Source organism: Lipotes vexillifer, unplaced genomic scaffold (genome assembly GCF_000442215.2).
Source record: "Lipotes vexillifer unplaced genomic scaffold, Lipotes_vexillifer_v1.1 scaffold365, whole genome shotgun sequence".
Classification (NCBI taxonomy): domain Eukaryota; kingdom Metazoa; phylum Chordata; class Mammalia; order Artiodactyla; family Lipotidae; genus Lipotes; species Lipotes vexillifer.
The window spans coordinates 247070-258724 of NW_006781263.1; the positions used below are offsets into that span (position 1 = coordinate 247070).

General features: G+C 49.4%; 1 protein-coding gene across 1 annotated transcript in view; it reads left to right on the forward strand.

Moving 5' to 3' along the window:
• Window positions 1–11655, forward strand: part of SLC24A3 (solute carrier family 24 member 3) — a 474319-nt gene that overhangs the window by 161310 nt on the left and 301354 nt on the right. The window lies entirely within an intron of this gene.

Sequence of the window (11655 nt, forward strand, 5' to 3'; positions counted from 1 at the left end):
TACTTTGTGGTCGTATATGATTTCGCCTCCTAGCATTTAGCACAGTGAATATTAGCCAGTTGTGATGATTGCCATCTTGACACTTCAGCCTATTTGAGACCTGGAAGACAGGAAAGACATTTGTGACACTAGGGGAGGGACAGAAAGCCATCCCAGGTCAGAACTTTCCAGGTGCTCACAACCTTGATGGAAACACTTTCCACCCTAGGAAACGCTCCTCCATCTACCAGTCCAGCTGCGGGGCTTGTGGTTTGGAGCCTGACAGTCTGCTTATTGGACCTTCCTTTTAAGGGACCCCAAGCAGCTCCCCGCTTTGATTGCAAAGGTTGGAGAATGTGTTTGTTGCTTTTCAAATCACCGTCCTGTGCCAGGAAGCTTCAGGATGGTGTCATCTCTCCACCTTCGAGTCAGGTGGAATAAAAATTTCATGCCAACCTCGCCCAACGAGAGGACCGGGAGGGCGGACGTGAATTCAGGACTCTGAATCAGGAGCAGAGGAAGCAGAGTCAGGATCTCACCTGGACAGCACCTCACCTCACTGTGCTCTGGCTGCTCAGAAAAGGAACCCGACTCCCACGTCCAGCCAGCACTCGGCTGTCGGGAGCCTGACAGCTCACTGTGGTGGTCCCTGTCCTCTATAACACGCTTGGGTTCCCAGCAGCATTTTGACCCTCGCGACAGATGGTGACACTTGTTTCAGAGGCTCAGAGAGACCTAATCACTTGAGTCTGGGCCTTCTCCCCTCTTTTCTGAGGTTCTTCCCGGTACGTCACACAGCTTGTCTTAGCTTGGGTTCCCAGGAGCAGCCCTGAGCAAGGACTTAAATGTGGTCCTTAATTTGGGAGGTGAGCCAGGGAAGGCAGGGAGGCCCTGGAGGGGGAGGGAGCAGAGGTACGTATACACCCACTCCCTTAGCCATTGGTTGAGGGCTGTGGGGAGGGGAGTGTACATCATTCCATCCATCACACAGTTGGGCAAAGAGATGTTGATGTTGATAGTGAAGTCAAAGGGGCAGGGACTGAGGAGGAGGCGGGGGCACCCCAGGCTGTCTGTCAAGGGCCAGACCACATGGAATAGGCTCTGAGAGCTCTGAGGGGCAAAGAGCGTCATGGCCTGGACTCTGAGCCAGATCTTGGCATCGGATCCCTCTGCCTGGCAGCCAGTGACTGAGCCGTGGCTCAGAAAGGCAGTGGGAGGGGAGAGGGTCGGAATTCTCTGATTAATTCCTTAAAAGGGGCCTAGGCTTCCCAGGTGCCTGCGGTGGGTAATAAGCACCCTCCACCCCCCAATGTGGGGCGGGCTCCCTGACAACACTCCCTCCGCTGGGGGGAAAGCCTCAGGCTGCCCCTGCTTTTGAAGGTCCTGGATTTCCTTACCCTTGAGGGTGGGACCCAGGACCCAGTTCTAAGCCCATGTCTGGAAGCCCAGGCGCGTGACACTGAGTGAAGTCTGTGGCTCTGCATCTCAAATCCCTCCTGTGCTGCGGTTGTATTTGCTCGGCACCTTCTACTTCCTTGAAGAGCCGGAGACTGAGGGCAGGCAGGAGAGAGCACAGAAGAGGCCCTGGAGGAGGCCGGCGCGTGACCCCCTGGCACTCTTAGTCATTGCCGCATTGCACCCAGCCAAGGCGGCCCTCTGAGGGTGAGGGATGCTTTTGGAGGAGGAAGAGCAGATTGAAAACCAAAAAAACAAAAAAAGGCTCATGTGAGAATAAAGGTCGTGACCTTGGCCTCTTTGCAGTCCCCACCCAATTATGTCGTGCGTATGTTTATTAAGAAAATGGTGAAACAAAACAAGGAACAAAACAACAGGCAGACATACCCAACCTCCCACCTCAGAGAAGCTTCCCGTCTGTTTCCCAGCAGTGGAATCTCCTGGAGAAAATGGGCATTCCCTCCTCTGAGTCCCACTGGCCCCTGCGACACTTAGACCGGGAAGGATGGGCCCCCAGGGAGAATCGGCGAATGTGGGGCTTTCACTCCACGCGCTCACCACCACTACCGAGCAGGGGACTTGGGAACAACCAGCAAATTTCCACCTTTCTCCTTGGCAGCCAGAATCACAGATTTAATCAGGTGGCATCAGAAGGCAAATATTTGGACCTGTCTATGGAAAGTTCTAGTGCTGCACCATTTCCTGTGGTGGCCCAGGGCTGGTTGGGACCACAAGGGAAATGAATTACATAGAGAGGGCACATGCCTGACTTAGTTCCCAAGAAAGAGAGAGAGAGAGAGAGAGAGAGAGAGAGAATGAGAATGAGAGAGAAATCCTTTAGCTTTGTGACTTTTTGTCCCTTTTCATTAAAGGGAGATCCTGGCACTCGGCTCTGGTCGGGGGCCTACAGATTGGCTCCCTGCCCTTGTCCCACTTTGTCTTTTCAAATGGATGCTTTTCGGTCTGGTTTTTGTTTGCTGCTGGTGTTTAGTTCCTGAGAGAGGATCTGACTTATACAAGCTAATTTTTCCCTCCGCGAAGGCCAAAGGGAAGCCAGCCAGAAGCAGAGGCCTCTTGCGGGGGCCCCTCTGGGTCTCACCGGCATCAGCCCCACTGTCACCTCCTCTGCAAAGGCAGGGCCTGAGGCGGGTGGTTGGATGGGGAGCCAGGGGTCTGGATGGAGCAGTGCACCATATTGGTGTATGGCATCAGAAGTTCTGGAAACCAGAAAGGACTGGGACTCAGAGACAGAGACAGAGAGGATGGACTTCGGCTTCTCAGAGAAGGGCGCCAGCTCTGGAGGGGACTCATATGACTCTCTGGCCCTCATCTCCAGCTCACCACATGCCTTTGGAAAATCTGGACCTTGTTTCCTCATTGGAAGAAGAGCATGGTGCGCTGTGACCTCTAAACCCCAAAAGCAGAACCAGGGGGAAGAGAGACAAAGCCAGGGGCCCCGGGCAGAAGGCCTGGGCTGGATGTGCTGCCGGCCTAGGACAAGTCACTTAACTGCGTAGAACCCCGTTGGTCCCCCTTGCGTGTTCCCTGAGTGGCGGACGCATCTTGGGGGACCCTCAGAAAACCACCACTGAGGCCACGAGGGTGTCTCAGCCCCCTTGCCTCCAGGGTTCTCTGCCTGTCCCTCAGTTGGGTACGTGTAGCCAGTAAACTCAGACAGCCTTCTGAGCGACCTGATTTATTGGAAGGTTTGAGGGAAGAGAATCGCTTCTGAGGCTAAAACAAACAGGAGTAGATTATGCTCTTCATCTAAAATGTGCTTGAAGTTTAAAGATGATACTTTGGGAATAATGCCTGTAAATGGATTCCATGCCTGCCTTAAACCACTTGTGACAGGAGCCTAGCCACTGGTGTACCTGTTCTTCATGCCTCTGGTTGGGGCACCTGGGTGAACATTAGTTGGTGTATAAATACCCCGGCTCCCTCACCCCTGGGGCGAGAATAACGCTGAGGTGTGTGGTCTGTGCATTTTCCCGAGAATTCCCCGGGAACTGGGGTTAGGCCCCACTTACTCACAGTGATAACTGGCTTCCCGGCACATGCTTTACTGGCCACCTTCCCTTCCTGGGGTCACGTCCCCAACTCCTGCTGGCCCTCCTCCACAGGTTAGTCACTTGCATCGGCATCCTTGTCTCAGAGTCTGCTGCTGTGAGAACCTGAACTAAGACCCAGACTCTTCGGCACCAAATCCTGGCTTCTCCCACCTGGGCAGCAATGTTTCCCCTACTACCTTCTGGGTGCAAAGTCTCACCGAGCTCCTTAGAGAGAAGCCAAGCCGTCTTCCAGGGCTGGGACCAACCAGTCTTAATAATACTGTGGTGCAGAGCATGTAGCTAAGGTCGGGGAATTTCCTTTCTTTCTTTTATTCTGAACAGAAAGGAAAGTGACTATACTCCCTGGCACACGCCCCATCCACCTCCCAGATCAGCACCGCTTCTTATCCATAAAGGGAAGCTGGGGAGGGCAGAGACCCAGGAGGAAACCCCACTGTCAGAGCTTCTGGCCTCGGAAGACTGGGCCCAGAGAGGTGACAGAGTTCACCAGGTTACTGCGGTTACTCTGCATGTGGTGTCACATTCTGTCAGGAAGGGCTGTATCAAACTCAGCTGCAGATGTCGTAAAGTGTGGCAAGTGTGCCGAGGCCACCTCTGTGCTGTGGCTTGGAAATGAAGCCATCTGTCAAGCCAGGAGGCCAGGCCGCAGGCCTTACTCCCCTGGGCTGGGCCTTGGCTAGGAGAGGGGGGCACTACTGAGACGGGGGGGGTGGGGGGGTGGCGGGTTCTGCACTGCCTTGAAACACTCCTGAGAATCAGAGAAGTTGAGAAAAATACGTCAGAGTCTCCTGAGAAATGTTTTCCACGTTTGGCAGAGATGAACTAGGATTTGCCATGCAAGCGGGGAGGACGTTTTTAAGTAAAGCAAGGTCTCCAAAATTCTTAGGCCTGTTTAGAAGCTTCTCTTGAAAGAGGTTGAAACAAAGAGAAGGTGTTGAGGACAGCCTGGCTTTCTTAGTTAAAACTGATTATTAAAGTTGGATCATTCTAACCCAATACAAGAAGCGTATATGTGTGCACACGTGTGAAAGCAAACGTTGGAAGAAAATACATGAGGGTGAGGGAAAGTGGGCAGATAAGGAGATCTCATGGAATACATTGTGGAACCCACTTTATATTTCCTGTAATTTCGTTTGTAATCTTATTTGTTGTTCATGAACTACCAGCATAGGAACAACGTTTTGGGTGCTAAGCTCAATTTCCAACAAGAAGCCAAAAAGGGAAAGGAAAAATGGAGGCCTCTCTGCGTTCGAGATTGCTGCTTGCTGGTTTTCTGGTGAATGATAGTCAGAGAAAAATTAGGAAGGAGAATAAGTTGGAACCATCATACACAACAAGGGGCCAGCATCCTCCCCGGCTTGCTTGTGACCGTGTTCTATCCGTGGGTCCTCAGCGTGGATAATTGTGAGCAGGCTGTCATTCTAGCCTTGCTGGGAGCCTGTTCCCAATTCATTATTCCACTCTCCTTCAGGAACAAGCCAAGGGAAAGACTGTGCCCAGAACCAGAGTGTTCCAGCTTTTCTGAAAGGTCACGGCTGCTTTTTTCCCCCAGTCGCACCCAGTTCAGCAGAAATGCTTGGACGTCCACCCTGTCCCTGTCACCGGGGCTTCTAGCTGACTCCGTTTCTTTGAGATAAAACTTCCCTCCTGGTCCAGTAGCATTCACGGCTGACTTGGCCACGAGACAGAGGACCCTGTGTTCCTCATTACTGCTGGATGAGAGGTCCCGCAGGCCAGTGGCGATTCAGGGCCAGGCTGGCTAGGTGGGGCAGGCCTCAGTGTGCAGAGGATTGTAGGAGCAGAGAGATAATTAAATTAAGAGCGCCAGGTGCAGGCATTGAAAGATAACCATGAGTGTTAATTATGCAGCCCGGTTTCATAGGCCAGTGTCTAGCGGAGGAAATGCCACGGGCCTGTCTGTCACGTGGCAGTTTGAAAGGCTTGGGGGAGAAACATTCATGGTTTCTAGAGAATTTGCCAGGGCTGCCTACTTGGGATTCTGGTGAAGCAGGGATTATGTATGAGTGGGAATGTGTGTGTTTTTTTCCATTTCACACTGAGCCAAGGTGGTCCTTTGGTGTGGGACGTGGGAAGGGGGGGCTTTGATCCACATAGAAATTTGAGTGTAGCAGGGAGAATGGTGGAGTAGGTTGTTTCTGATTTAGGCACTTCTGGAAGTATTTATTCTCTCTGATTTGAAATGAGTTTGATCATAGGGATCTGGGGCAATGTGGGGCCATCGTAGACGAAGCGATACATCTCACGGCGGCCTGCGACACACCCGTCAAGGGGTGTGGACAGTGAAGCGGCAGCAGGAGCACGGCCACGTCAGACACCGAATATTGAGCAAAAGAAGCCAGACCTTACGGTCCATTCTGCCTGATTCCATTTTGGTGCAGTTCTAGATCGGTGAAACTGAGCTCTGGTGATGGACGTCAGGTCTGTGGCTGCACCAGGCAACTTTACAGGGTGACTGTATTGCTCTGGTTCTTTCTTGGACTGAGGGTTAGTTACGTGGACGTAAACATGTTTCAGAATACATTGGATGTGCACTTAAAATCTCTGCATTTCATTGCATGTAAGCTATTCGTCGCTGACAGAAATGTGAAAAGACCTTCCAGTGCTTTGGCCTGATGTGGGTTTTGAACCCTGATCCGTCTTTCTCAGATTTCATGTTTGTGCCCCGTCCTCACCACGCAGCCTTTCCCTGTTCACTGAGTTGTTCAGAAAAGGCTTTCATTAGATGGAAGCAGAGTCTAATGCCTGATGCCAAACTGCAGCCTCCGGGCCAAATCCATTCACCTCCCATTTCTGTAAATACAGTTGTATGGGAACACGCCCATTCGTGTATGCTGCAGAGATCCCTGGTCCACGAGCCTGAAATATTGACTGTCTGTCCCTTTCCCGAAAAGGTTTGCAGCAGCTTGGTCTAAAGGATGGTTTCTTTTTGGAACTTCTCACTTCAGCCCTGTGTGGGCAGAGGTCCGGGACCGAGAACACTGGGGAAGAGTCAGGTACAGATGCCACAGTTTAGATCAGTGGCTTCTCACCCCCTGGAGTTTGCTGGGCATGCTTGGTGCCGGGGACCGGTAGTGGAGTACAGCTTGGCCTATATAAAGTTTTAAAAAAAAGTTGTCTGTGTTGCTTTTGTTAAGGAGGGAGAGATAAATAAGGCCTGGAAGCTGTCCATGGCCAGGGCTAGACTCCCATTTTAAACCCTCAGCCTTTGCCTGTAAATGATCCCTGCAGGCAAAATAGAACTCAGCCAACTGCTTTTGAGAAAAGTACCTGTGGTCTGGGTGAGACCTGATCAATGTGGTTGGCAAGGTTTATTCAGCAAATGAAGTAACACGTTGAACAAATGACCTGATGTCAAAATGTAGGTTTGAATTTGGGGCCCCGTGAGCCATTTTGTTGAAGATGCTGTTTATTGTTGTTGACTGTTTACAAAGGTTTAAACTTCCTTTTCTGCTTTACCTTCTCCCCAAGCTGAATGCTCGTGACCAGGCGGGAACTGTCTGGCGGGCTTGGTAATGTGGCACACGGGCCCCCAAGCTGAGTCTTTCTTCATTATGCAGTTATTCTGGATTTCCTTCATCTGCCTATTTCCTTATTCTGTAGTTACCAGAAAGAAAGTGTTAGGTCTTGGGGAAGAGGCATCAGTAGTTGTTTTAATGAAAAGAACTAAATGTGATCAGTATCACCTAAGCTTGAGATTCAGATCTCTGTTCTCCTTAAGAAAGGAAGAGAGAAAGAAAAAAAATATGTATGTATATATGTGTGTGTGTGTGTGTGTGTGTGTGTGTGTGTGTGTGTGTGTGTGTGTGTGTGTGTATATGTATGCCAGGAGCTAATTATAGACCCCAAGAGTCCACCTAATTGGGGACTTAAAATATCAAGGCAGTGTTTTAGTGGTACATTAATTAGCCTGTTCCTTAATGGCTCCGGGTTACAATGGCTCCAAGCAGGTGAGGCATAATTGTTGGAACTGGAAAATTACTGTCTAACCGAGAGACTTTCAGAAACAAGCAGATGAGTCACGCGTGGTGGAGATGTGCTCCACACAGTGGAGTGGTACTGATTTGATCATGTGTCCTGTGCCTCGTAAGTGGGACCCGTTCTTTTCGTCAGTCGCGTATACATAGAGCCTCCTATGTGTCGGGCGCTGTGCGGTGCCATTTTTTACTTCTTTAGAAATGAGCGGTCCCAGGGCATGTGCTCATACTCACACACCTCTCACTTACCTTTATTAACTGGAGCATAATCAAGGATTATCAGGTGCTCAACAGAATTTTTAAGTCTATACAAAAGCCTCCCTTCTCCCCCGGGGCCACTGCACCTGACAACAACAATAGCATCAACGGCCACTACACACACACACACACACACACACACACACACACACACACACACACACACACACTCACATCCACTCACATCATAATCTGATGGTTTTTTCCTTATGGCTTCAGGTATGGATTTGGGATTGGGGGAGAATATGCTATTTCAGATTTTTATAAAGTATTTCTTTTGTTAGTATTTGTTAGTGTTATTATAGAATTGCTAACAGTAACCCTGTGATCCTGTGATCCAGATGCTGGCTGGGTAGCACTGAATATGCATTCATTCATCCGTCCATTCATTAACTCATCTTGGTGGGACACGTTGCCCTTTGCCAGGTGCCATCCTTGGGGCCAGGGAGTAGTTAATGAGCAAAGCCAAACCTGGTTCTTGCCCACAGGAAGCTCACAGCATTGTCATAGGGGAGATAGGTGGTCATCAAGAGGCAATATTCAAATGTCTCTTTACCCGTTTAGTGTTGTATAGTATTGTGACACAGTACTGTGAGATCACACAGTGGTTTGGGGTCAGGAGGGTTCATAGAAAAGAAAGTGACCCTAGGGCTGGAACCTACAGGAAGAAAACTGACCAGGTGAAGGTTGAGCGAGGTTGTGCAAAGGCCCTGTGGTCAGGAGTGTGGCACGTTGGAGGAACTGAAAGAGGGCTGCAGGGTGGGGAGGAAGGACACGGGTTCCAGGTGAAGCTGGAGGCTCGGCCATGATGCGGCAGTGCAGGTCTCTGTGGGTTGTGTTCGGGAAGCAAACTGGATTCTGAGAACAGCGGGAGCCGCAGAAGTGCTTTCACAGGGTGGATTCACATCTGGACAAGGTGCATTTGGAGCCACATTTGGAAGGATTGCTCTAGCCACCATCTGGTGTGGACTAGAAGGGAAGGCTTAGCCTGCAGTGACAGTGATGACTTTCTGCCCGTCTGTTTTTCTTCTCTCGCTTTTCCTCTGGATGGTGGGCTTTGGGCTGACTTAGTCTCTGGTGGTCTCTGAGGAGAAGGGCGGGTCACGGGTATTTATTAAAGGAAGGGTGGATGGAATATTCTGGAATAGTATTCCTTGGGATCTGGAATGAGTAGGAATATCATATACAGCATTAATGGGTGAAACAGAGTAATTATGGCGCTGACAGGTAAACTGATGTCTGAAATGATTCCATTCACCAAACCTTGGCTGTGAAGGTTAAGTTCCTATTTTAAACCGTTTTTTCCTTTGACGTCCAGAATAAAGTGTAAGAGGTTTTACTTGGCAGCAGATCTTAAATGACAGAGCGCTGGGGAAGGATTTCCAGCTCTTTGTAATTATGAGCCAGGCTAAGATCAAAATAGGTTAAGACACCCAGGTGATGAAGAGACCAAGGTGTGGGGGGAGGGGGTTGGGGGAGGGGAGGATAGAAGTACTTAACTCATCAGTGTCCTGCATAGATGTTGGCTCTTATTAACATTAGTACCACTATTACCAACAGGAATGTGCTGCATCGCTCTCCCACCTATTGTATTTACTTATTCATTCATTCAGTTCATCCTTTCACCAAATGTTTATTGAGCACCTACTATACCAGGTGTTATTACAGGTGTTGGAGAAGTAACACGGAGCAGAACTACCTTCTAGGTGCCATAAAGCTTATGTTCTGGTTGGGGGAGGTGAATAAGTAAATAAACACCAAATAAATAAATGCATTTTCTGGCCAATGGGAATAAGAGCTGATTAGAAAGATAAAGCAAGAAAAGGGAGTGGAGAATGATGGATAAGATGGTCCAGGAAGGCCTCTCTGAGGAGACACTGTTGAGCAAAGATGGGAGTAGAGGGCTTGGACTATGCAGATAACCAGGAAGCTGGAGCAGCAGGTGCAAAGACCCTGTGGCAGGGGGTGCTTTCAGGACTTGAGAAGGAGGGAGGAAGCTGGCATGGATTGGGGAGCGCTCTGTCCTGTGAGTGCCGAGCTTCTGCTATTGTGTAAGCACAAATCCTTAATAACAGGCGTGGGCCCCTCTTCTGGGTGGAGGAGGTGGGCAGCTCTGCTAGGAGTGATTGGCATCCACTTTCAGTTTTCTTTCTTTGTTCCTTGGGGCTCTGATTCCACCTCCCTTCCACTGTTTTCACGCGGCTTAGGTCAGCAGCCATTCCTATACGAGGTGAAGGTTCCGGAAGAAATGTCTTGGGAGTTCTAGCAAGTCAAAGCATTATTGTGTCTCCTTTTTGACAATTTTCAAGATTGACGGACGTCTCCATTTGTCTAGCGACATGGTGACAGGAGGGGCAGGCGTCCTGTTGAACACGGAACACAGAAAGAAGCAATGGGATTTGATGTGCTGAAGTAGAAATGCAAGGAAAGACATCTTTGGAGGAAATGGAACCACCCAAGTGACATTTGAGTTGTCTGCTCTGCCTTAAGTAGATGATGTTCCTACCACGAGCCGGGTCTCTCCTGGGGGCCGGAAAGCATTCTTCAGTGTGTCAGCATCTCTGTAAACATGTCAACGATTTGTGTGATTCACTCCACGTGCATAAAGGCTGTGATTTTGGCTGATCGATCGGGATGCCAGGGCCTGCAAATGTGGGAGAAAATGCCACTTCTTATCTGTGGGCGGAAATGTGAAAACCAGAAGCTCTCCCCAGGATGGTTGTTACACAATGAACGATTGGAGTCTGTGAAAAGTTCCAGAAACTCGATTACTGTTGATGATGATAATATGATTAATTAAAGCCACGTAGAGATTAGTCTAATTTACCGCAGTGGGAGGAAGAAAAAAAATTGGTTTAAAAGGAAAAGAAAGTGAGTTTTTTTGTTTTGTTTTGTTTTTGTTTTTTACCCCTGAGAGTCATAGTGATTAAAATTAAGCAGCTTCCTCATCTTTTTTAGCGGAGAACCTGGAGAGGCTGTTACCTGTGCCCTGGGGGCCTGGTGGCTGGTGGACACGTGATGTGGACTCGTGTGTCTTTCCTGATGGGGGCTGCCCAGGGCCTTGGTGTGACCAGAGTCTCTCTGTGCAGTACCTTTCCCTCTGACCTTTCCAGGCAACGTAGAAATCTCTGGAACATACTAAGGCAAGATAACTAAAGTGCACAAATGCGGAGGGGCAAAGAGAGTTTAATTACAGCCCCCCTCCATCACCTGTTCTGTCTTTTCCCACCCAGAAATCAAGTGGTGAACAAACACGGCATATCGGGCCGAAGAGGACCAAGCTGGAGCCTCTTTGGCTGCAGCCCGTCCAGGCAATGGAGCTGCCGTTTGCTCGGGGCTCCGACGCACTCAGTCGAGCAGCTGCCCCACGTCTCTATGGCAAAGCCTGCAAAATTGTGAGCATTCAGCTCTTACAATTACCACTGACTCGGCTGCCAAAACATATTTTCCATCCATTTCTGACAGAGGCTTCTGTTTAAATAGAGAGGGGAAGAGAGATGATGTCTTTTCAAAGTGATTCCAGCCCGATTCTCTGAGTGCAAGTGGTAAAGTCACCAAGTCCAGTTGGAATGAATTGATTTATCTTCTTTGGCAGCCCTGATCAGCACCCTCCCAAGAGGCTGGTCTATAAATGGGAGGTAATCATAATGATATACATATTTCTCTGGATGCTGCTTGGCTAATCCGGTTCATTTTCCGTAGATATTATCACTTCAGGCAGCTGCTATTCCATTGCTGGTCTTGAGTTCTTTGTTTAACCCTGTCCTTCAGGAAGAGAAATCTGGTGGTATTTTGAAGGCAGTTGAATTCAGAAAAGATACAGGAGGAGCCCACTCTCCTGTAACATTTTTCTATGGAAGTTGAGCTTTTTTTTTTTTTTTTTTTTTTTTTTTTCC